The sequence below is a fragment of the Giraffa tippelskirchi genome, chromosome 13 (genome assembly GCF_054371585.1).
Source record: "Giraffa tippelskirchi isolate mGirTip1 chromosome 13, T2T-mGirTip1v1.2.pri, whole genome shotgun sequence".
Classification (NCBI taxonomy): Eukaryota; Metazoa; Chordata; class Mammalia; order Artiodactyla; family Giraffidae; genus Giraffa; species Giraffa tippelskirchi.
The window spans coordinates 10860801-10884194 of record NC_137287.1 but is presented as its reverse complement, the minus strand read 5'-3'; the positions used below and the strand labels follow the sequence as shown (position 1 = coordinate 10884194).

Here is a 23394-nt window from a genome sequence, read left to right as displayed (position 1 = left end):
CAATGCTCTTTCTTCTCTCCAGCAGTTGGGTGCAGGGTGTGGGGAGAACCAGGCACAGCTATCCCCTTCTGATAGCCGATCACCTGCCGGCACCGTGGTCCATCATAGTAATGCTCAACACAGGAAGCACCTAGAGCGGTCAGCTCTCCTGGGAATTGCAGACAGAACACATGAGATCAAAACAGCCCTTATACAGCAAGTTTGATTTCAGTATAAGTCACGGCCAGCTGGTGGCATTTCCTATTTGGGGGAAGATCCAGGGTGTGGGTTGCAGTTGAAGCTAGCATTATAAAGACCTGGGTTCTAAAGTTGGTTCTGCTACTGACAGCTAGATGCCTTTGGGCAAGTCCCTGAACGGCACTGAGCTGTGGTTTGTCCTTGGCAACAGGAAGGACTCAGGGCAGATAATACCATCACCCCCATCGCAGCTGCATTTTATTATGTTCACTATGCGCCAGGCACTGGTCCACGTGCTTTTCATGTACCAGCTGAGCCACCAGGGAAGCCCAAGAATACTGGAGTGGGTAGCCTATCCTTTCTCCAGGGGAACTTCCTGACCCAGGAATCAAACCCCGGTCTCCTGCATTGCAGACAGATTCTTTATCGTCTGAGTCACCAAGGAAGCCCAAGAATACTTGAGTGGCCTATCCCTTTTCCAGGGGATCTTCCTAACCCAGGAATTGAACGGGATTTCCTGCATTGCAGGCGGATTCTTTACCAGCTGAGCTACCAGGGCAGCCCTTTTTCATGTATGAGATCCACAAATATTAATTCTCTCTATTTCAGTTTGCTCCCTCCCCCCATTTCAGAAGAATCCTTTCTTCCCTCCATGAAATTGTACATGGAACCCATGTTTAAAACAGAATGGCTTCGTTTGAAGCAGGGACAGGGGATAGGATCACCACTCTTGTTTTTAATTGCCGAACTATTTTCTTTAAAAAATTTTTTAAACTTAGCTTTGGCTGTGCTGGGTCTTCATTGCTTCATGTGGGCTCTCTCTAGTTGGGGTGAGCAGGGGCTACTCTCTAATTGTGGTGCTCAGGCTTCTCATTGCAGTGGCTTCTCCTGTTGCAGAGCTCGGGCTCTCGAGCACACGGGCTTTAGTACTTGTGGCGCTCAGGCTTAGTTGCCCCGCGGCTTGTGGAATCTCCCCAGACCAGGGATTGAACCCGTGTGTCCTGCGTTGGCAGGCGGATTCTTCAGCACTGCACTATCAGGGAAGCCCAGCACTGCCACTCTTTACAGCCTTTTAATGTCTCTAGCTGCTCCGAGGTGTTTCCACCAAGAATTACACCTGTAAGATGGCTGGTGCATGTGTGTTAGCATCCGGAGGCTGCCATAACATATGTGTTATGGAAACCAGAAGTCCAGTCAGCTTCCCCAAGGTGCTGGCAGGGTGAGTTCCTCCTGGGAGCTGTAGGTGAGAACCTGTTTTCTTGCTTTTTCTATTTCTCGAGTCCGCCTGCATTGCTAGGCTCTTGGCGCTTCCTCACGTCACTGTATCCTCTTGCTTCCATCTGCGCATGTCTTATTCCTGTTCTCTCCCTGATCTCCGCCTTATGAGGACATTGGCGATTACATCCGACCCACCTGCAGAAACCAGCATAACCTCCCTAGTGCAGGTTCCTTAATTTAATCACATCTCGCAAGTCCTTTGTGCCTTGTAAAGTGGCGTTCACAGCATTTAGGGACTAATATCTTCGGGGGGCTATTGTTCACTCTATCCCTTCTAAGTCTCTTCAGACGTGATAGCTCTTCCACACACTCAGAACTGGGCACATGAGTCCTTCCAATAGTGTTCATTTATGTAGTTATTTTTTTTTTTTTTACATTAAAAAAAAATTGATTGGCGTATAGTTGCTTTACATTCACTTAGGTATTGATTGATCCTTTTCAGAGTTCCCCCCTACGCCCCGCCACCCTCTGCCTTCTATTTTGAGTGCCTCTCTCATGCGGTGCGGTAGATTGGGCGGTGTTTGTTCTGAGATGTAGCTGGGTGGAGCATGAGGAAGGTGGACGTGGTGAGGGTCCTTATGCTCCCCCTCAACCATGCCAGGGGTGTCTTTGATCACTGTGGCAATGTCAATAACAATTATTTTCCCCTCCATGATTAGCTCCACTCAAGCTGAGTCTAAATGATATCAAAACAGTCAGTCAATTTGGTCGATTTACTCAGTCTGTCAATTTAGTAGAAAATAAAAAATCTATTAAATTAGTGGTTTGAGTGAATTGACAGTTTGTCTTAATGATTCAGTGGAGTCAGGAAGCCCTGTACGAGGCTCCGGAGATGAGAGACCCACCAGATGAATACTGTTAATTCTCCCAACCGGACATTCTATAATCATGGTGATGAAAATAATACCCTTGCTCCACATTTTCAGAGAAATAATAGCTTTTTCAAGAAAGCTCACAGTGATGATCTAATTTTGTTGTGCCAACATCTAAGATAGGATGGCTGAGGAAACTGAGGCAGGGAAGCTAACTAACAAATTTAAAGAAAAAGACAAATATTACATGATATCACTTATATGTGGAATCTAATGCAAATGAATTTATTTACAAAACAGAAACAGACTCACAGACATAGAAAACAAATGTATAGTTACCAGAGGGGAAGTCAGGGAGGAGGGATAAATTAGGTATATGGAATTAACAGATATACACCACTATATACAAAACAGATAAGCAATAGGATTTATTATGTAGCACAGGGAACTATGTTTAATATCTTGTAGCAACCTATAATGGAAAGGAATCTGTAAAAAGTATAATTGAATCCCTTTGCTTTACATCTGAAACTAGCACAATGGTATAAATCAACTATACTTCAATTTAAAAACTTTAAAGATTCACAGCAACAATGACAATAAACACACTCCTCTTAAAATATGCTGAGAACTGATTTAAGCACCTTCCATGTTTTAGCTTATATAATCCTCTCTACAAATCCATGAGGTAGATTATTATCCAGATTTTACAAGGAGTAAGTTAAGGGTAGAGCTGGGATTTAAACTTGGGTTTCTTAATAACCTGCTTTTTTCTGTAGGTCAAGAGTTCCCAACCTTGGTTGTACATTACATTCTCAAGAGTCCATGAAAATGTGAGAAATTGTACATATAAGGTTCCACACTGCAGCTCTATCTGTAACAGCAAAGAAAAAAAAAAAAAAGCTAGAAACAATCCAGAAAGCACTATGTCACATCCCATGCTAGAATATTATGTCCCTGTGAAAAGGAGCGAGGAAGATCTCTATGCAGCATGAGGGACCAGTTTCCAAGAATCCATGAAGAAAGCTAAGTGTGTGGTTTGCTACATTTATTTAAGAAAGGGAAGGACCGTGTCTTTTCTGGTGAGAGATTCTACAGGACATTGTCCTGATTTCCTGATTAATAAGTTTTTGCATGGTGATAGAGAAAGAGAGAGCAGGCACTTATAGATTAGAAGTTTAGGAGATTATCGATGAATTGTAACATAGAAACAATTGTGAAAAATGTAAAGTGATTTGAGTAATCATATTGTTGATAGTAGTTATTTGGAGACTGTTGTGTGTGTTAAGGAGAAGGCAATGGCACCCCACTCCAGTACTCTTGCCTGGAAAATCCCATGGACGGAGAAGCCTGGTAGGCTACAGTCTATGGGGTCGCTGTGTGTTAAGGGATGAAAACTAATAATTATGAACTGGGATACTTTTTTTTTTTTTTTTTAATGGAAGAGGTTACACATGTAAAAGTCACTGAGTTCAATGCTGGTAAGTCGCGTCAGTCGTGTCCGACTCTGTGTGACCCCATAGACGGCAGCCCACCAGGCTCCCCCGTCCCTGGGATTCTCCAGGCAAGAACACTGGAGTGGGTTGCCATTTCCTTCTCCAATGCATGAAACTGAAAAGTGAAAGTGAAGTTGCTCAGTCGTGTCCGACTCCCAGCGACCCCATGGACCGCAGCCCACCAGGCTCCTCCGTCCATGGGATTTTCCAGGCAAGAGTACTGCAGTGGGGTGGTATATAGTGGTGTATATCTGTTAATTCCATATACCTAATTTATCCCTCCTCCCTGACTTCCCCTCTGGTAACTACTGAGGTCAATAAAAACCCTGTAATTCAGAATATGAATTGAAATAGGATATGTGGCTGAACCATACTGAGTTGGTTTTCATCCCAGGCCTTCAGTCCTGTCTCTTGCCCTTTCTGTATGACTGAGCATTAGCCTCCTTACAAGGTATGCAGCAAAGTCAGATAGGCTCCCTATCAGCCTTTACTCTGTTCTTCATCTGCTATGAAAACTGGAAAAATGACTTTGCTGATGCAGATGAGTTAATGGACATGAGACCCTCAGTAGGGAAAAAAAACTCTGGGTTCCCATTGGTACAGACCTGCTTCTCAGTCAGATCTATTTTTAGATCATTTAAAATCCTTTGTACTCCCTTTTAAAAATATTTATTTTAATTAATTAATTGATTTGGCTGCACTGGGTCTTAATTGCCGCATGCAGGATCTTTAGTTGTGGTGTGGGAACTCTTGGTTGCGGCATATGGGATCTAGTTCCCTGACCAGGGATCGAACCTGGACCCTCTGCATTGAGAGTGCTGAGTCTTAGCCACTAGACCACCAGGGAAGACCCTCATGGATGCATGGAGCGTAGCCATCAGTATCTCTGCCTGATTCTTCCTGTTTGTAAGTTACCCACAGTAAACTTTATAATCACATTTTGAGTTGCCTGCTTTGTTTTTCAGTCTCAAAGTTCTTTCTCCATTTAGAAGATATTATTCAATATCTCCTCCTCCCAAAAGCATGATATAAACTCATCCCCCCTCTTTAAACATATAATGTTTTCCAGTTTTGTCCATCACAAAGGCCCAGAAATAAATCACCAACTTAGCAGCAATAAGCACCCTTAGCACCTGGACTGTGGCCTCTAAATACTACTTTGCATAAAACCAAGCTCAAGGAAGCTGTCAATGTTGACAAGGACCATCTCAAGAGGTCACAGGAGAAAGATTAAATAGGTTTCCACTGACCAAAGGTTAATTTGAACAGAATTAGAATAACAAATTGAAGCACATTAAGCATGTTTATACTATTGCTGTTGTTCAGTTGTTAAATCGTGTCTGATTCTTTGCGACCCCATGGACTGCAGTAGGCAGACCTCCCTGTCCCTCACCATCTCCTGGAGTTTGCCCAAGTTCATGTCTATTGAATCAGTGATGCCATCCAACCATCTCATCCTCTGTCACCCTCTTCTTCTCCTGCCCTCAATCTTTCCCAGCATCTAGGTCTTTTCCAATGAGTTGGCTCTTTGTATCAGGTGGCCAAAGTATTGGAGCTTCAGCTTCAGGGTCAGTATTTCCAATGATTATTCAGGATTGACTGGTTTGATCTCCTTGCAGCCCAAGGACTCTTAAGAGTCTTTGTCAGTACCACACTTCAAAAGCATCAATTCTTCAGTGCTCAGCTTTCTTTATGGTCCAACTCTCACATCCATACATGACTACTTGTGGAAGTATACAATACCACCTATAAAATAGTGTTATCAAATAATTCAAAACTGAATTTTATTAGGCCTCCATAATTTAACATAAATACAGGGATAGGAGAACATGTTAAACCATGACATGGGGATTCAAACAGCAAAATATGGACAGTGAAAAAGTCTACAGAACAGTTGTCCTCATTTCTTCATTAAAAAGATAAATAATTTTCACAATAAAAAAGAATGAGATGGAGTAAGAACCTATAAATTAAAATAACTTTAGGAGCTACATCAACAAATTATAGCACCTAGACCTTATTTGCATTCCACCTGAAACAAATGCCTAAAAGTATACCGAACAGTGGGAGAAATTAGATTTTGATAGATTTGAGGAATTACTGTTATAAAGAGACCTTATTATTGTTTGGCATAATATAGTATTGTAGTTTTTCTTTTTGGCATGACTGAGCCTTTATTACTTGACAAAATAAGGTTATTTTAATCAAACTCTTCAAATTAATGGGACAAACACCATATGATGGTATTGAAAGAGAAGCAAGATTATTTTGTTTTTATTTTTTATTCAAGTATAGTTACTTTACAATGTTGTGCTAGTTTCTGCTGTACAGCAAAGTGAGTGAGTCATACATATACATACATCCCCTCTGATGGCTCAGCAGGTAAAGAATGCACCTGTAATGCAGGAGACAGGAGACTCGGGTTCGATCCCTGGGTCAGGAAGATCCCTGGAGAAGGAAATGGCAACCCACTCCTGTGTTTTTGTCAGTATTCTTCAATAATACAGTATTCTGCAGTATTCTTGGGCTTCCCTGGTGGCTCAGACAGTAAAAAATCTGCCTGCAATGCAGGAGACCCAGGTTTGATCCCTGGGTTAGGAAGATGCCCTGGAGAAGGGAATGGCTACCCCCTCCAGTATTCTTGCCTGGAAAAATCCTGTGGACAGAGGAGCCTGGTGGGCTATAGTCCATGGGGTCACAAAGAGTCAGACACAATTGAGTGACTAACACTACATCATTCACAGATCATTAAGTAGAGTTTATAGTTATTTTTTAAAAAGGAGTCATTATCTTTCAGTTACGTTCTAAAGTTTGACATCTGGGATTTGTTTCAAAATTATTGTATTTTGTGGGTAGATGGGTGGTGGGGTTGGGGGCAGAGGTGAAATAGAATTGATTCCGAGCTATTAATTACTGAAACTGGATGTGGCACATGGGTGGTCAGCATAATGTCCATCCATGTTGTGTGTTCTTAAAGTTGTCTATGTAACAACTTACGTAATTTATAGAGAAAGAATTCTTATTGAATTGCCTATGGTAGGGCTGGGGCTTAGTTTTGCTTTTATTCCTATTTGAAAGCTCCCTGTGTGGATTTAATGTGCAGCCCAAATTCCAGAACCTCCTTTAATTTTCTTGACCTCTCCGCAGTAGAGTTTTGAATGCAGTCCCCCTAGAGAGATTCTGTTCCTGGGGAATGACCCTTCCCATATGATTGATCTCATCTTTACAATTTTTTTTTTCAGCTTCCTCAGTTGCAGGATGTTAAGATCTATTTTTCTATTAGTTTTTCTAATTTCCCCAGCTGGTTTGAAACTTGAGGAAGTTAATAGGCATTTCGTGTTTGACTTATTTTGCCCTTGAGGCCTCTGAGAATGCCTGCCAATAATGAGCTGACCCATTTTTAGGAACAGGGTGTGGTTCCTAAGATGTCCCTGTTTCTTTTGCTCAAACAGGAGATGCCCACCTACTTTTTAAAATTACTTTTGGCCACTCAGCCTGTGGGATCTTAGTTCCCCAACCCAGGATGAAACCCGTGCCCCTACAGTGGAAGTGTGAAGTCTTAATCACTTGACCACTTGGGAGGTCCCATAGAAATGCCCATTTTCATAGACACCTGCAGCAACTCAGTTCATGTCAATTTCAAAATGCTCGAGAGAATACACACAGTTTCGATAAGAAGATAGCGATCTATGGGGGTGGAGGAGGGACATGTGAGCTATTCCCTAAAGGGGCTTCTACCCACGTGTTTGAGTGTTCTGTTGGGTCAGGGAGAGCCACTGGGCAGATACTTCAAAGGAGCCCATGGGGCTCGAGGGCAAGGACCTTCTGCATTGGAGCTGATGAACTTTCAGGAAGAGTGTGGACTCACGGACCATCCATTAATCCCACGGACAGTGTCAAATGAGGACAGAACTCCCCTGGAGCTTCAGGGAGAACATTAGGTCTGTTCTCTGTGTCCAGAAACATGGGGTCAGTACAACCTGTGCAGCTGTCCTGGGTGGTTTAATGCCCTCTGTCACTGTCTTGAAATTCCTAATAATTTTTTAAAAAGAGTCCCTTTGTTTTCATTTAGCTCTGGGCCCTGCAAATGATGAGCTGGTTGAGAGGAATGATTTTGAATGTGACACTGTGGGGATGGTCAAACCAACTCTTGATCCAGGCCCAGATGATCTTGTGCCTGATTTGGAGGGCTGTGTAGAATGAAAACTGCAAGAAGAACTAGGAATGGAGAGAGAGGCATGCCACGGTGAGCAGGAGATCAATACGAGTATTTTTAGTACTGGTGAAAGGACTTTTCCCCTCCACTGGGTCTCTTTTGAACTGATGCCAGCAGTGAGAACAGGGTTGCGAAGATTAGATGTCTTCAGTTTAGGAGATAAGTGCTCTTAGAGAAGCTGAGCCAGCCACCCAGGACTGCCCGGGGGAGGGTGACTTGTTAGGGAAGGAGCAGCGATAGTTCAGAGATTTTCTGCTCAGGACTCTGAGCCCTGAAGCTGGACCTCAAAATCAAATGGGCCGGCTCTGAGCCCACTCTCTTGCCCATTTCATCTCTCTCTCTCTCTCTTTTTTTTTTCTGGTTGCACCGTGTAGCTTGCAGGATACTAGTTTCCTGACCAGGGATCAAACCTGGGCACATGGCAGTGAAAGCGCTCAGTCCTAGCCACTGGACTGCCATGGAATTCCCTTTAATTTTTTTTTCTCCTGCCCATTTCAGAGAGTCCTGCCGTATAAGTAGTCTATCCATTAACTGGCTTGTTCACCAGACACAAACACATGTTTTTGTTGTTCAGTCGCTCAGTCACGACTGACTCTTTGCAACCCCATGGACTGCAGCAGTGCCAGGCTTCCCTGTCCTCCACCATCTCCTGGAGTTTGCTCAAACTCATGTCCATTGAGTCATCTCCTTCTCCTCCTGCCCTCAATCTTTCCCAGCATCAGGATCTTTTCCAATGAGTTGGCTCTTTGCATCAGGTGGCCAAAGTATTGGAGCTTCAGCTTCAGCGTCAGTCCTTCCAGTGAATATTCAGGTTGATTTCCTGAATGCATTTTTATGTGTGTATATATGTATACATATACACTGTTGTTGGTTGTTTTACCACTGTTTACCACTTACCACTGTTGTTGCTAAGTCGTGTTCAACTCTTTTGTGACCCCAAGGACTGTAGCCTGCTGAGCTCCTCTGTCCTTGGGATTTCCCAGGCAAGAATACTGGAGTAGGTTGCCATTTCCTTCTCCAGGGGATCTTCCCAACCCAGGGATGGAACCTGAGTCTCCTGCGTTGGCAGGCAGGTTCGTAATCACTGAGCCACCATGGAACCTCATGCATACACATACAGGAACACACGCACACACACACATCCACATTTCCAGATATAGTTTTAGGGCTTGGAGTTCTATGGCAAACAGGACAGACAGGCTCTTTGTTCTCATCACGCAGGAGGAGGAGACAGATGGGTAGGCAGAGATGGAGAAGTCCAGATAATGTCAGGAAATATGGGGCCGGGCAGGGGATCAAAGTTCAGTCATCCTCTGAAATCTTGACCCAAGCTAGAAAATGATCCACTGTTGTTTCTTACATTTTTAAAAGCACCAGGAAATATGATTTGATTAAAGGAGACATGATTGAACATCATTGTAATAGCCAAAATAACCTCAGAATGTTACTTTCTACTAGTGGTCCTCCATGTGAGGTCCCTGGACTGGCAGCATCAACATCATCTGGGAGCTTGTTGGGAATGTAAGTTCTCAGGCCCTACCCAGACTTAATCAATCAGAAACTGTTGGGGTGGAGTGTAATAATCTGCTTTAAGAAGTTCTCTCGGTGATTCAAATGCATGGTGAGGCGAAGAACCACTGTCATGAGCCACCTCCTTTGGGACCTTGAACTCAGTTCAATTAGAGATGATTCTGATACCTTCTCACCTTTGAGAACATTACTGTTTATCCAGAGCCTTCACACCCACTATCTTATGTATCCTGATTTATACCTGGGCAACTAATAGCCTCTTAGTCACTTTCTTGCTTCCAGCCTTTAAAATCTAATCATTGAGTTTTCATTGAGCTCTGATTCCACCTAGCAGAAGAACTGGAAGAGCTTATTGACAAAAGAGATTAAAAGGTGGAATGTGGTGTTTGGTTGATTTTTGCAAACTGGGGCAATTCTACTTCCTCTACTGTCTGTCTGTCTGCCTACCAGCCTACCCACCTATCAACCTGTCTTTCTTCTACTATCTATTGAGTATTTGCCCTTTTGTCAGTCTGTCTGTCCTTCTGTATACCTGTCTATGTGTCTACGTATCTGTGTGTGTGTATATAGTTATGTATGTATGCATCTATTTTCTGAACAAAAGGGGAGTGGAAATGGAGAGAAAATAAACTCAAAAAGAGGCAGGGGCGTTCTGAGTAAATTTTTTGACCACATGGAGCCTCACATTCTTCAGATGTTAAAGAAATGTGTGTGTGTGTGTCTGTGTGTGTGTATAACACTACTATTTCACATGATTACTATAAGGCTTAATGGTCAGTCAGTCAGTTCAGTCGCTCAGTCGTGTCTGACTCTTTGCAACCCCATGAACCCCAGCACGCCAGGCCTCCCCGTCCATCACCAACTCCCAGAGTCCACCCAAACGCATGTCCATCGAGTCGATTATGCTCTCCAACCATCTAATCCTCTGTCGTCCCCTTCTCCTGCCCTCAATCTTTCCTAGCATCAGGGTCTTTTCAAATGAGTCAGTTATTCCCATCAGGTGGCCAAAGTATTGGAGTTTCAGCTTCAACATCAGTCCTTACAATGAACACCCAGGACTGATCTCCTTTAGGATAGACTGGTTGGATCTCCTTGCAGTCCAAGGGACTCTCAGGAGTCTTCTCTAACACCACAGTTCAAAAGCATCAATTCTTCAGTGCTCAGCTTTCTTTACAGTCCAACTCTCACATCCATACATGACCACTGGAAAAACCATAGCCTTGACTAGACGGACCTTTGTTGACAAAATAATGTCTCTGCTTTTTAATATGCTGTCTAAGTTGGTCATAACTTTCCTTCCAAGGAGTAAGCGTATTTTAATTTCATAGCTGCAATCACCATCTGCAGTGATTTTGGAGCCCCCCAAAATAAAGTCAGCCACTGTTTCCACTGTTTCCCCATCTATCTGCCATGAAGTGATGGGACTGGATGCCATGATCTTAGTTTTCTGAACGCTGAGCTTTAAGCCAACTTTTTCACTCTCCTCTTTTACTTTCATCAAGAGGCTCTTTAGTTCTTCTTCACTTTCTGCCATAAGGGTGGTGTCATCTGCATATCTGAGGTTATTGATATTTCTCCTGGCAATCTTGATTCCAGCTTGTGCTTCATCCAGCCCAGCGTTTCTCGTGATGTACTGTGCATATAAGTTAAATAAGTAGGGTGACAATATACAACCTTGACGTACTCCTTTTCCTATTTGGAACCAGTCTGTTGTTCCATGTCAGTTCTAACTGTTGCTTCCTGACCTGCATACAGATTTCTTGGGCGGCAGGTCAAGTGGTGTGGTATTCCCATCTCTTTCAGAATTTTCCACAGTTTATTGTGATCCACACAGTCAAAGGCTTTGGCATAGTCAATAAAGCAGAAATAGATGTTTTTCTGGAACTCTCTTGCTTTTTTGATGATCCAACAGATGTTGGCATTTTGATCTCTGGTTCCTCTGCCTTTTCTAAAACCAGCTTGAACATCTGGAAGTTCACGGTTCACCTATTGCTGAAGCCTGGCTTGGAGAATTTTAAGCATTACTTTACTAGTGTGTGAGATGAGGGCAATTGTGTGGTAGTTTGAGCGTTCTTTGGCTTTGCCTTTCTTTGGAATTGGAATGAAAACTGACCTTTTGCAGTCCTGTGGCCACTGCTGAGTTTTCCAAATTTGCTGGCATATTGAGTGCAGCACTTTCACAGCATCATCTTTCAGAATTTAAAATAGCTCAACTGGAATTCCATCACCTCCACTAGGTTTGGTCGTAGTGATGCTTCCTAAGGCCCACTTGACCTCACATTCCAGGATATCTAGCTCTAGGTGAGTGATCACACCATTGTGATTGTCTGGGTTGTGAAGATCTTTTTTGTACAGTTCTTCTGTGTATTCTTGCCACCTCTTCTTAATATCTTCTGCTTCTGTTAGGTCCCTACCATTTCTGTCCTTTATAGAGCCCATCTTTGCATGAAACATCCCCTTGGTATCTGTAATTTTCTTGAAGAGATCACTAGTCTTTCCCATTCTATTGTTTTCCTCTATTTCTTTGCATTGATCGCTGAGGAAGGCTTTGTTATCTCTCCTTGCTATTCTTTGAAACTCTGCATTCAAATGGGTCTGTCTTTCCTTTTCTCCTTTGCTTTTTACTTCCTGTCTTTTCACAGCTATTTGTAAGGCCTCCTCAGACAGCCATTTTGCTATTTTGCATTTCTTTTTCTTGGGGATGGTCTTGATTCCTGTCTTCTGTACAATGTCAGGAAGCTCCATCCATAGTTCATCAGGCACTTTGTCTATCAGATCTGCTACTGCTGCTAAGTCGCTTCAGTCGTGTCCGACTCTGTGCGACCCCATAGACGGCAGCTGACCAGGCTCCGCCATCCCTGGGATTCTCCAGGCAAGAATACTGGAGTGGGTTGCCATTTCCTTCTCCAGTGCATGAACAGGAAAAGTGAAAGTGAAGTCGCTCAGTCATGTCTGACTCTTAGCGACCCTATGGACTACAGCCTACCAGGCTCCTCCGTCCATGGGATTTTCCAGGCAAGAGTACTGGAGTGGGGTGCCATTGCCTTCTCTGATCAGATCTAGTCCCTTAAATGTATTTCTCACTTCCACTGTGTAGTCATAAGGGATTTGATTTAGGTCATACCTGAATGGTCTAGTGGTTTTCTCCACTTTCTTCAATTTCAGTCTGAATTTGGCAATAAGGAGTTCATGATCTGAGCCACAGTCAGCTCCCGGTCTTGTTTTTGCTGACTGTATAGAGCTTCTCCATCTTTGGTTGCAAAGAATATAATCAATCTGATTTTGCTATTGACCATCTGGTGATGTCCATGTGTAGAGTCTTCTCTTGTGTTGTTGGGAGAGGGTGTTTGCTATGACCAGTACTTTCTCTTGGCAAAACTCTATTAGCCTTTGCCCTGCTTCATCTGTACTCCAAGGCCAAATTTGCCTGTTATTCCAGGTGTTTCTTGACTTCCTACTTTTGCATTCCAGTCCCCTATAATGAAAAGGACATCTTTTTTGGATATTAGTTCCAGAAGGTCTTGTAGATCTTCATAGAACTGTTCAACTTCGGCATTACTGGTTGGGGCATAGACTTGAATTACTGTGATATTGAATGGTTTGCCTTGGAAATGAACAGAGATCATTCTGTCGTTTTTGAGACCACATCCATGTACTGCATTTCGGACTCTCTTGTTGACTCTGATGGCTACTCCATTTCTTCTAAGGGATTCTTGCCCACAGTACTAGCTATAATGGTCATCTGAGTTAAATTCACCCATTCCAGTCCATCTTAGTTCACTGATTCTTAGAATGTCAATGTTCACTCTTGTCATCTCCTACTTGACCACTTTCAATTTGCCTTGATTCATGGACTTAACCTTCCAGGTTCCTATGCAGTATTGTTCTTTATAGCATCAAATCTTGCTTCTATCACCTATCCCATTCACAAGTGGGTGTTGTTTTTGCTTTGGCTCCATCCCTTCATTCCTTCTGGAGTTATTTCTCCACTGATCTCCAGTAGCATATTGGGCACCTACCGACCTGGGGAGTTCATCTTTCAGTATCTTATCTTTTTGCCTTTTCATACTGTTCATGGGGTTCTCAAGGCAAGAATACTGAAGTGGTTTGCCATTCCCTTCTCCAGTGGACTACACTCTGTCAGAACTCTCCACCATGCCCCGTCCATCTTGGGTGGCCCCATATGGCATGGCTTAGTTTCATTGAGTTAGACAAGGCTGTGGTCCATGTGATCAGATTCGCTAGTTGTCCGTGACTATAGTTTCAGTCTATCTGCCCCCTAGTCCCCTCTCTCAGTGCCCACCGTCTTACCTGGTTTCTCTTACCTTGGACGCAGGGTCTCTCTTCATGGCTGCTCCAGCAAAGCCCAGCCGCTGCTCCTTACGTCAGATGTGGGATAGCTCCTCTGGGCCACCACCCCTGGCCTTGGGTGTGGGGTAGCTCCTCTGGGCCGCCGCCCAACAGTGACAGCATATAACAGTTTCTGACTCATTCAGAAGGTGGTCAGTTGATGGTCACAGCAGCTGAGTTTGAAAGGAAAAGAGGGGAGGGAGGGAAGTGTGAGTATGGGCGGAGCAGGGGGAAGGAGGTAGGAAAGACCTGTCTGATTCCACGGGGTCTGACTTGGAATATAAGGAGAATGAGTGGGACTGAGGTGGCAGGGAGCAGGTTAAGTGCAGTGACGGTGGATCTGAGGATCTGGAGGGGGAGGCTGAAGATGGGAAAGCCAAGTGGTGTAGGGTGCCTGAGAAATCAGAGGGGAAAGCACTTTTTATGGCAGCTATTAAAGAACCTAAATGAATGTGCCTTTAAATGAATTGTGTGTTTATGTTTTTGCAATGGACATGTGCCAGGACTGCCGGGGAACACTTCTCCCACAACTCACCCACCCCCTCCCGACCAAGTTTGTGAAAATATATACCTCCTTTCCCTCCAAGTCGTTCTACCAGCTAATTATCTGTGAAGATTCAAATCGTGAACGGAAACTCCGAAGCTTTTTATGGGCATTAGGGGAATATTAAACAGGAAGATTGGAAGCAAAATTACAGTTCCCCCAATAGATTTTTGGGGGGATTGATAAAAATCTGCTTTTAATTAAAAATATAAAGCAACGAAGCCCCCATACGCAAACTGGGAAGTCTTTGGGGTTTAGTCCCATGTGCAAATGTCTATGGATGTCTGGTGGGCTCCTAGCCTGTGCCGCCTAGTCTATGGGCCTCCAGGAGGAATGATTGATGGGCTGGCTGGATTTTCAGCTGAGAGGCCTTGCTAATAGATACACGAAAACAGAGGCCATAATGCAGCTCACAAGATGAAGTAATGGGGTTGTCTCTGTCTAGGTAGGGAATTCTGCCAAGCTCTGTGTTTTAAATAAAATGAGGCTTTTGTGGTTCTTGGCATGGGCCCACCAGTGCAGGCTAACCTTGGCATCTGTGTGCTGGGCTTTCTCTAGAATGTGGCTGAGAGCGGACAAGAGCTCGTGGTGACCCAAGGGAAGGGATACTGGACTTGGAGACCCTCCCCGCCAAGCCTAGTCCTCTTTCAGTAAAGGCATCTGCTCATTTTCTCAAGCTGAAAACCTAGGAATCAACCTTGATTCTATCCAGATCTCAAGTCTATCTTTGTTGTTGTTGTTCAGTCACTCAGTCATGTCCCACACTTTTGTGACCCTGTGGACTGTAGCCCTCCAGGCTCCTCTGTTTATGGGGTTTTCCAAGCAAGAATATTGGAATGGGTTGCCATTTCCTTCTCCAGGGGATCTTGCTGACCCAGGATTGAACCCATGTCTGCTGCATTGGCAGGCAAGTTCTTTACCCATGACTCACCAGGGAAGCCCCAGGTATATCTTAAGTCTCTTCATTTTTCTATGTTTTCACTGCTTCCAATCCAGGCCTGCCATCAAGATCTCTAAACTAGATGCTACAAGACTTTTTCTTAATTAGTCTGTATGTTCTCTTGCTTACCCTCCACAATCCACCCTCCTGCCAAAGTCAGAATGATTTTTTTTTTTAAGATTGTGCACACTTTTTTTTTTTTACTGTGTATATCAATCCATTTCTTTTTATTATTGAGTATTATTCCATTATATGAATATAACCACAATTTATAGATTTTTTTCCCATAAGACAACCATCTGGCTTGTTTCCAGTATTTGGTTACAATGAACAAATAAGGACATTTATGTTTAAATTGCTACATTGCTAAGAACACTCACATACAAATATTTCTGTAGACATGTATTTTCATTTTTTTTGAGTAAATACCTAGGAATCAAAGGGCTGCATCACATGATCTATGTATAACAAACTTTCTCTGGTCACTCAGTGGTAAAGAATCCACCTGCCAGTGCAGGACGTGCAAGAGACACGGTTCTATCTCTGGGTCAGAAAGATCCTTTGGAGTAGGAAGTGGCAACCGACTCTAGTATTCTTGCCTGGAAAATCCCATGGACACAGGAGACTGATGGGCTGCAGTCTGTGGTGTCAAAAAAGAGTCAGACACAACTGAGTGACTGAACACACACTAACACCCTTGCCTCCACACATACACAGCCTCCTACATTATCAATATCTTCCTCCAGAGTGATGCATTTGTTACAACTGATGAACCTACATCGACACATCATTATCACTTAGAGGGCTCACTCTTGGCATTGTGCGTTGTATGAGTTTGGACAAATGTACAACTGACCCTGCACAATGTGAGTTTGAAGTGTGTGGGTCCAGTTATGTGCAGATATTTTTCAACAATGAAAACGATGCTGCTGCTGCTAAATTGCTTCAGTCATATCCATCTCTTTGCGACCCTATGGACTGTAGCCCGCCAGCCTCCTCTGTCCACGGCATTCTCCAGGCAAGATTACTGGAGTGGATTACCATTTCCTCCTCCAGGAATAAATACTATAATACTATACAGTACATGGTTGGTTGAGTCCATGGATGCAGAGGAAGAGCAGATACTGAGAGCCAGCTATAAGCTATGTGTCAGCTAACCCCCATGCTGTTCAAGGGTCAGCTGTGTAATGACACGTTTCCATTGTGATATCCTACAGTGTATTTTCACTCCCCTAAAAATCCTCTGTGCTCCCATTCATCCCCCTCCTCCCACCACACACAGGATTGTCTTTCTGTGCGAGGTCCCCAGCAGGAAAGGCAGTGTGGCCCTGTGCTTAAAACATCCACTGAGAAGCCAGATCACCTGGGTTTGAATTCTGGCTTCTACAACCACCTGACTGTGTGGACTTGGCAAGTTGCTTAACCTTTCTGTGCCTCAGTTTCCTCAGCTGTAAAATGGGGATAATGGCATCTACTCATGCAAATTTTTGAGAATTAAACTGATATAAATGAAGTACTTAAAACAGTACCTGATACTATACATGTAGTCTTGGTGTACATAAGCTTGTTACTATGCATGTAATGGTTAGGTATCGTGGTGGTTCCTGGAGAATGGAATGGCTACCCACTCCAGTATTCTGGCCTGGAGAATTCCATGGACTGAGGAGCCTGGCCAACTACAGTCCACGGAGCTGCAGAGTCAGACACGACTGAGTGACTTTCACTGATTGTGGCGCTTGGGCTTCCCAGGTGGTGATAGTGGTAAAGATCCCACCTGCCAGCACAGGAGACATAAGAGAAATGGGTTTGATCCCAGGGTTGAGAAGATCCTCTGGAGGAGGATATAGCAACCCATTCCAGTATTCTTGCCTGGAGAATCCCATGGACAGAGGAGCGTGACGGGCTACAGTCCATAGGGTCACAGAGTTGGACATGACTGAAGCGACTTTGCATGCACGCATTGTGGTGGTTATTATTATTTGTATCAATTTACCCTTGCTCTTAGAAAATACCAGATATCTAGCCCTGGCGCTCAAGGTCATGCATAATCTAGCTTTTCCTTGCATCTCCAATCTTAAATTCTCTCATTCATGACCTTCAGCCATGCTAGCCTCCTCCTCTTCCTCACACTTGTCAACTTTTCTCTCTTCCTTTATTTTTCACTTTTTTGGCTGCAGCATGCTACTGTGGGATCTTGGTTCCCCAACCAGGGATTGAACCCCCACTCCCTGCATTGAAATGTGGAATCTTAACCACTGGACCATCAGGGAATTCACATGTTCTCTGTCTCTTAAGCCTTTGTGCTTTCATTCCCTCAGTCTGGAGTCCTTCTGATGGCTGATTCACTCTCTTTCTTTGGGTATCTGTTCAAATATCACCTCTGCAGAGAGGCCTTCCACTTGCAGTGTGAAGCAAAGTGACTGATCAGTCATCGAGATCACATGGCGGCCAGTGCAGAGCATGGACTGAAAGTCCTTCCAGAGAAGGTTTTCTGAAGCATGAAGGCAAAGTGAACATGTCAGGTTTTGCCAAACCTGAGCAGGAGATCTTAGACCAGCAGCCTGTCCCTCTCCCTGTCCTCTTAGTGGAGAGATTCGCTGGAGATCTTATTTCCTCCCCAACGGAGGGATTCACTTAGACGTGAATTTCCTACAGCAGCTTGAAAACCAAAAGAGGAGAGAGAGATTGATTCCAGCTGGGTAACAGAAGGTGGACTCTTAGCAGATAATTCAAAAGAAGGGCCATTAAAATGGGTCTTGAAGAATGAGTAGGTTTGGACATGGAGATCTGGTGGTGGTGTGGTTGGCATTGTAGAGTCCAGTGTTTGGAACAGAGTGAACCCCGGGGTTCAGAGGCTGTCACCTAGGCAGGTGGGTATCAGACTGTGGGGAGCATGCCAATCACCAAGCATCTGGCTCAGAGGCAGACTCCTGGATCCCACCTTTGGAGACCCTGATTTGGAAGGTTGGGGGAAGGTTGTTTTAATGGCACATGAATGATTCTGATGCAAGTGGGGTCTTGCTCTCTGAGGATGCTGTCTTGGGCTAAACAAGTTAATGTAGTGGGAAGTGTGGTCCAGTTGAAACTAACAGCCTGAGTCCAGAGTTCCAGACTGGAGATTTGACATGTTATCTTGTTGGGACTATTGGATGACTTGAGGCTCTGAGTCTGAGCTCCAGGCAAAGGCCTTCAGCTCTGAGGCAGGCTTACATGTAAAATGTATTCATCAGCCATGTGCAGAGTGAGGCAAAATGCAGCGTACAGGGGAAGCCACAGTTGCAACAGTGAGTGTCAAAGTCAGCCTGGACTAGGACCAGGGCAGGGGGAGGGGCGGTGTGAGAGATGAGAGGTGGCAGAAACAGACTGAAAGTGCCACACACATGCAGAGGGACTCCATCCACCTTATTCACCTACCGTGTGCTTGGCACCTTGGAGGTGCTCAGTATATATCTCTGAAATGAAAGAATCCAGAAGACTTGGTTAAACATCCTGATGCCCTACAGTTGCTTAGAAAACACTCCAGAGCTGTGATTTCAACCAATAGTCCAAGCAGATGGGTTCAATAAAGCCAATGATTATTTACATCAATGCAAAGATTCCGTGAGTTTATTTCTGGCTCCTGGGGTTTGGAAAGGAAAAAGAATGATTGAAATGAGGAACGTGCTGAAAGGAAAAAATGGACAATCTAACAAGGAAAAAATGCTCATGCTTAGCCTAGTCCCTTTCCTCCCTGGGGCTTCCGAGGGCTCAGTGAGGGAATCTGTGAGCCCTCCAATGACCTCAGACCCTCCCAGCTGGCATACAAGGTGAGGGCTCTTGGAATCTCTTTCCTGAGGTCAGGGGACAGAGGGCAGGTGTGAGAATGCAGGAGGAGCAGGGGGCTGTGTTCTGGGGCTGGAATCCTACCTGCTGCCCGCTCCCCCTTTCCTAGTGCTGTGACCTTAGGCAAGACCAGAACCAATCCAGGCTTCAGTTTCCACATCTGTAAAAGGAGCAGAGTCATCAAACATCCCTTGTCGGGGTGGTGGGGGTTGGGAGAGGGTTTGAGAGGATTAAGTGAGTGTGTGTTTGAGTGGTTGGAACAGCCTGGCATTATAAGCCCACTTGCTGTTACAGTTAGGGAAGTGCTATTGGTTCTTCTGTGGAAGGCCTTCTCTACATCCTTGGTGATGCCACAGTAAACATCTTTGAGAGAGGATAGGATTCACAGAGCAACATTGCACTGATTTTTGTTGGGCTCTTTCCCTTCATTCTTTCTTTTTGTTTTTAAATTGTTTATTTATTTGGTCTTAGTTGTGGCATGCAGGATATTTAGCTGCGGCATGTGAAGTTTTAGTTGTGGCATGAAGGATCTAGTTCCTTGACCAGGGATCAAACCTTAGCCCCCTGCAATGGGAGCCCAAAGCCTTAGCCACTGGACCACCAGGGAAGTCCCTGTTGAACTCTTTTCTTGGGCATAGTCAAATGCGGTATGATACCTTTCTTGCAAGTAACTAGTAAATCTAGTAACTCAAGAAACATGCCAAGCCAAACCAAGCCGCCAGAGAAGGGGACTGAGCTATGCTGGTTTCATGGAGGAAATGGAGGATGGTGTGGTGTGCTTGTCTGACACATGTATGGTGCTATAGTTACTGTTTGTGGCTTTTGAAACTATTGTCTGAGCAACATCTGCCTGCCTGTTCAGGTTTGTGTTCAGCTCAGGCTGGCTCACTCAGTGGTGTCCGACTTTTTGCAACCCTTTGGACTGTAGCCCGCCAGGTTCCTCTGTCCATGGATTTTTCAGGCAAGAATACTGGAGTGGGTTGCCATTTCTTCCTCCAGGGGATCTTCCTGCTCCAGGGATTGAACCTGCATTTCCTGTGTCTCCCACATTGCAGGTGCACTCTTGTGGCTGAGCCATCAGGGATGCTCCATGTGCTCAGGGAAAATGCCTTCTTTCTCTCAGGCAAGAGCACTTGGCACCTGGCTGCCTTCTCTCTTGTGGAGTCTTGCACTTGGGCTGCTTGGCTGTGGCTGGGGATCAGGGCTACGTCAGAACCAGTGGGATTGCCCAGGAGAGTGACCCTCAGGGAGGAGGCCTGGTTGAAGCTCCATAGATCTCTTAACTCCTGCTCTTCTCAGGGGAGAAGAAAAAAATTTAAAAAGAGTAGGTAGGCTTATCTAGGTCTGTAAATGTCCTTGTCCAGCACTCCCGGGTAATGCCCTTGTCCAGAGCTCTTCCTTATGAATCAGGCCCCACCAGACTTATGGCTTCCCAGGTGGCGATAAAGAACTGGCCTCCCAAAGCAGTAAACATAACAAATGTGGGTTTGCTCCCTGGCTCAGGAAGACCCGCTTGAGAAGGAAATGGCAACCCACTCCAGTATTCTTGGCTGGAGAATCCCATGGACAGAGGAGCCTGGCAGGCTAAAGTCCATGGGGTTGCAAAGAGTTGGACATAATTGAGGCAACTTAGCACACACACACACCACCAGATTTAGCATACCAGCCAAGCACGTGGCTTTTTAGATAAGACCTAGCAGCTCCTCAAACTGAGCCTCTTAAAGGCATCCCTGATGCTGCAAACACTTCTTCAGAGCCTTGCCATGAGGAAGCTGCCTCCTGGTGGTATGCTTCTCCCAAGGTCTGGGGTGCTAGAAAGCTGAACCTGCAGACAGAACCAAGAACAATCTGGCCTTTTCTCTCATTTCATCCCATACATTCCTGGGCTGTAGAAAGCCTTTTACTTTTCATTTGTATGCTGGATGAGGAAACCAGCTCAGGGGTGCAACGAGCAGGCAAGCACTCTTCCATTATGAAAGCTCTGTTGCGTACATTCTCACGCCTTTTCCAGACAACAGCAGTGTCTGATTTGGGAGCACCTACAAGGAGTGCTCTTTTACTTACTCTTGAATTCCAAGCAGTGCCTGACACAGGGTGGGTGCTCATGACTGCTGGCTGAATGCATAAAAGAACAAAAACTGGCTCCTCTGCAAATGGAATGGAAAGCAATGGAGACCGTGGAAGAGCAAGAAGTGGGATGCATGGAATCCAGCTGCAGGACTGGCCCCATCAGAGTATGTGGATGGTGGTGGGTGGGGGGGTGGGGAGAAGGAGAGCCCACTGTTCAAATGACAGAGCCCAAGGGGGCATGGGTGAACTCCAGCTCCAACCAGCTGCCTTTATTTTCCAAACCATCCCCCATTGGGGGGGGAGCTATGGGGCTGCAGGAGGAATCTCTGGAGAGGGACATTTCTCAAAGTTGGGTGAGTGGCAGGGTTTGGTTGTAAATGACTTTATCCCACCTGGCAGGAGTCTAGGCAGCATCAAAGCTTTGGGGGCAGGGTCCTGACTTCAAATTTCTGGGTCTGACAAGATTAGGCAAGGAGGGTAGGACCCAGCCAAAGTGGTTGGAGTTCCAGGGAAGATCTTGCTATGGACTGAATGTGTGTGTCCTCCCCCAGTTCATATGCTGAAATCATATTCTCCAATGTGATGGCATTTAGAGGTGGGACCTTTGGGAGGTAAATTAGGATGAGATAAGGTCGAGGGTGGGGCTCCCGTGATGGAAATAATGCCTTTTAGAAGAGATGAGAAGGACTGATGCTTTCGAATTGTGGAGCTGGAGAAGACTCTTGAGAATCCCTTGGACAGCAAGGAGATCAAACCAGTCAATCTTAAAGGAAATCAGTCCTGAATATTCATTGGAAGGACTAATGCTGAAGCTGAAGTTCCAATACTTGGCCACCTGATTGGAAATGAGCCAACTCATTGGAAAAGACCCTGTTGCTGGGAAAGATTTAGAGCAGGAGGAAAAGGGGGTGACAGAGGATGAGATGGTTAGATAGCATCATCAACTCAGTGGACATGAATCTGAACAGACTTTGGCAGATAGTGGAGGACAGAGGAGCCTGGCATGCTGCAGTCCATGGAGTTGGAAAGAGACACAACTTAGTGACTGAACGACAATGCCAAGAAGAGAAGGAGACAAAAGATCTGTCTCTTTGGCATGTGAGGATATAACGAGAAGACAACCACTTGTAAATGAGAAAGGGTGACTTCACCAGACACTGGATCTGCTGATGCCTTAATCTTGAACTCCTCAACCTCTAGAACTGTGAGAAACATGTATCTGTTGTCAAAATCACATGGTCCATGGTATTCTATTATAGCAGCATCCTCTCCCTCCATGTCAGCCTAACTGTTAGGCTGGAATCCAGTTTCACAGGGTAGAGAAATAGACGCCACCTCTTGATGATGGTGGGAGCTGTTACATTGCAAAGGGTGTGCGTATAAGGTGGGGTAGGGATGTAGCTCTTTCTGCAAATGACTCTGGAGCCATCCTCAGCTCCCACCTCTCACACCTGATTGGTTGCCCAGTGCTGCTGAATCTACCTCTGCAGTGTCTCTCTTAAACTATGTACCTATTTTCATTCCGTCACTGCAACCACTTATCTCTCTGTTTTTTAAAAATAACAAAAACATTTATTTATTTACTTGGCTGACTGGGTCTTAGTTGCAGCATACAAGATCTTTGATTTTCATTGCAGCATGTGGGATCTTAGTTGCAGCATGTGAGACCTAATTCCCTGACCATGGATTGAACCCAGGCCTCCTGCATTGGGAGCACAGAGTCTTAGTTAGCTACTGGACCACCAGGGAAGTGTCTGCAATCCCTTATCTCTTACTTGAACTTATGCAGTAACAGCATTTACAGCTTTCTAACTAGCCTCTGTGTCTCCATCTTCCCCTTTCACCCCAATCCATCTCCCAGGAGCTTCTGGAGTTATTTTCCAAAAGCACATCTGACCAAGATCCCATTGTCCACAGGAAAACATTAAAATTTCTCAGCATGATATTCAAAGACTGTGATTTACTTTTTAAGCCTCACTTCCTGGCATTTTCCACCCACATATTCCAGAAATACCAGGCTTTTCTCCACTCCCTGAAAGTTCTCATCACTTTCCCTTTGGCTAATGTTCTTCACTCCACTTTATTATAGACTATCAGAGTCCTGAGCATCCTCCACAGCTGAACACAAACATCTTCTTCCTGTGTCATGTTCTGTGATT

At 44.8% G+C, this 23394-nt stretch overlaps 1 long non-coding RNA gene and 1 other non-coding gene across 8 annotated transcripts in view; one reads left to right on the top strand and one right to left on the bottom strand.

Annotated features, from left to right (window-relative positions):
* The window catches only part of LOC145532588 (uncharacterized), a 623961-nt gene that overhangs the window by 130744 nt on the left and 469823 nt on the right, over positions 1–23394 (top strand). The gene's annotated exons all lie outside the window — the stretch shown is intronic.
* Positions 4538–4610, bottom strand: TRNAE-CUC (transfer RNA glutamic acid (anticodon CUC)). Its single transcript has one exon. It is a non-coding gene; the product is annotated as a tRNA-Glu (tRNA).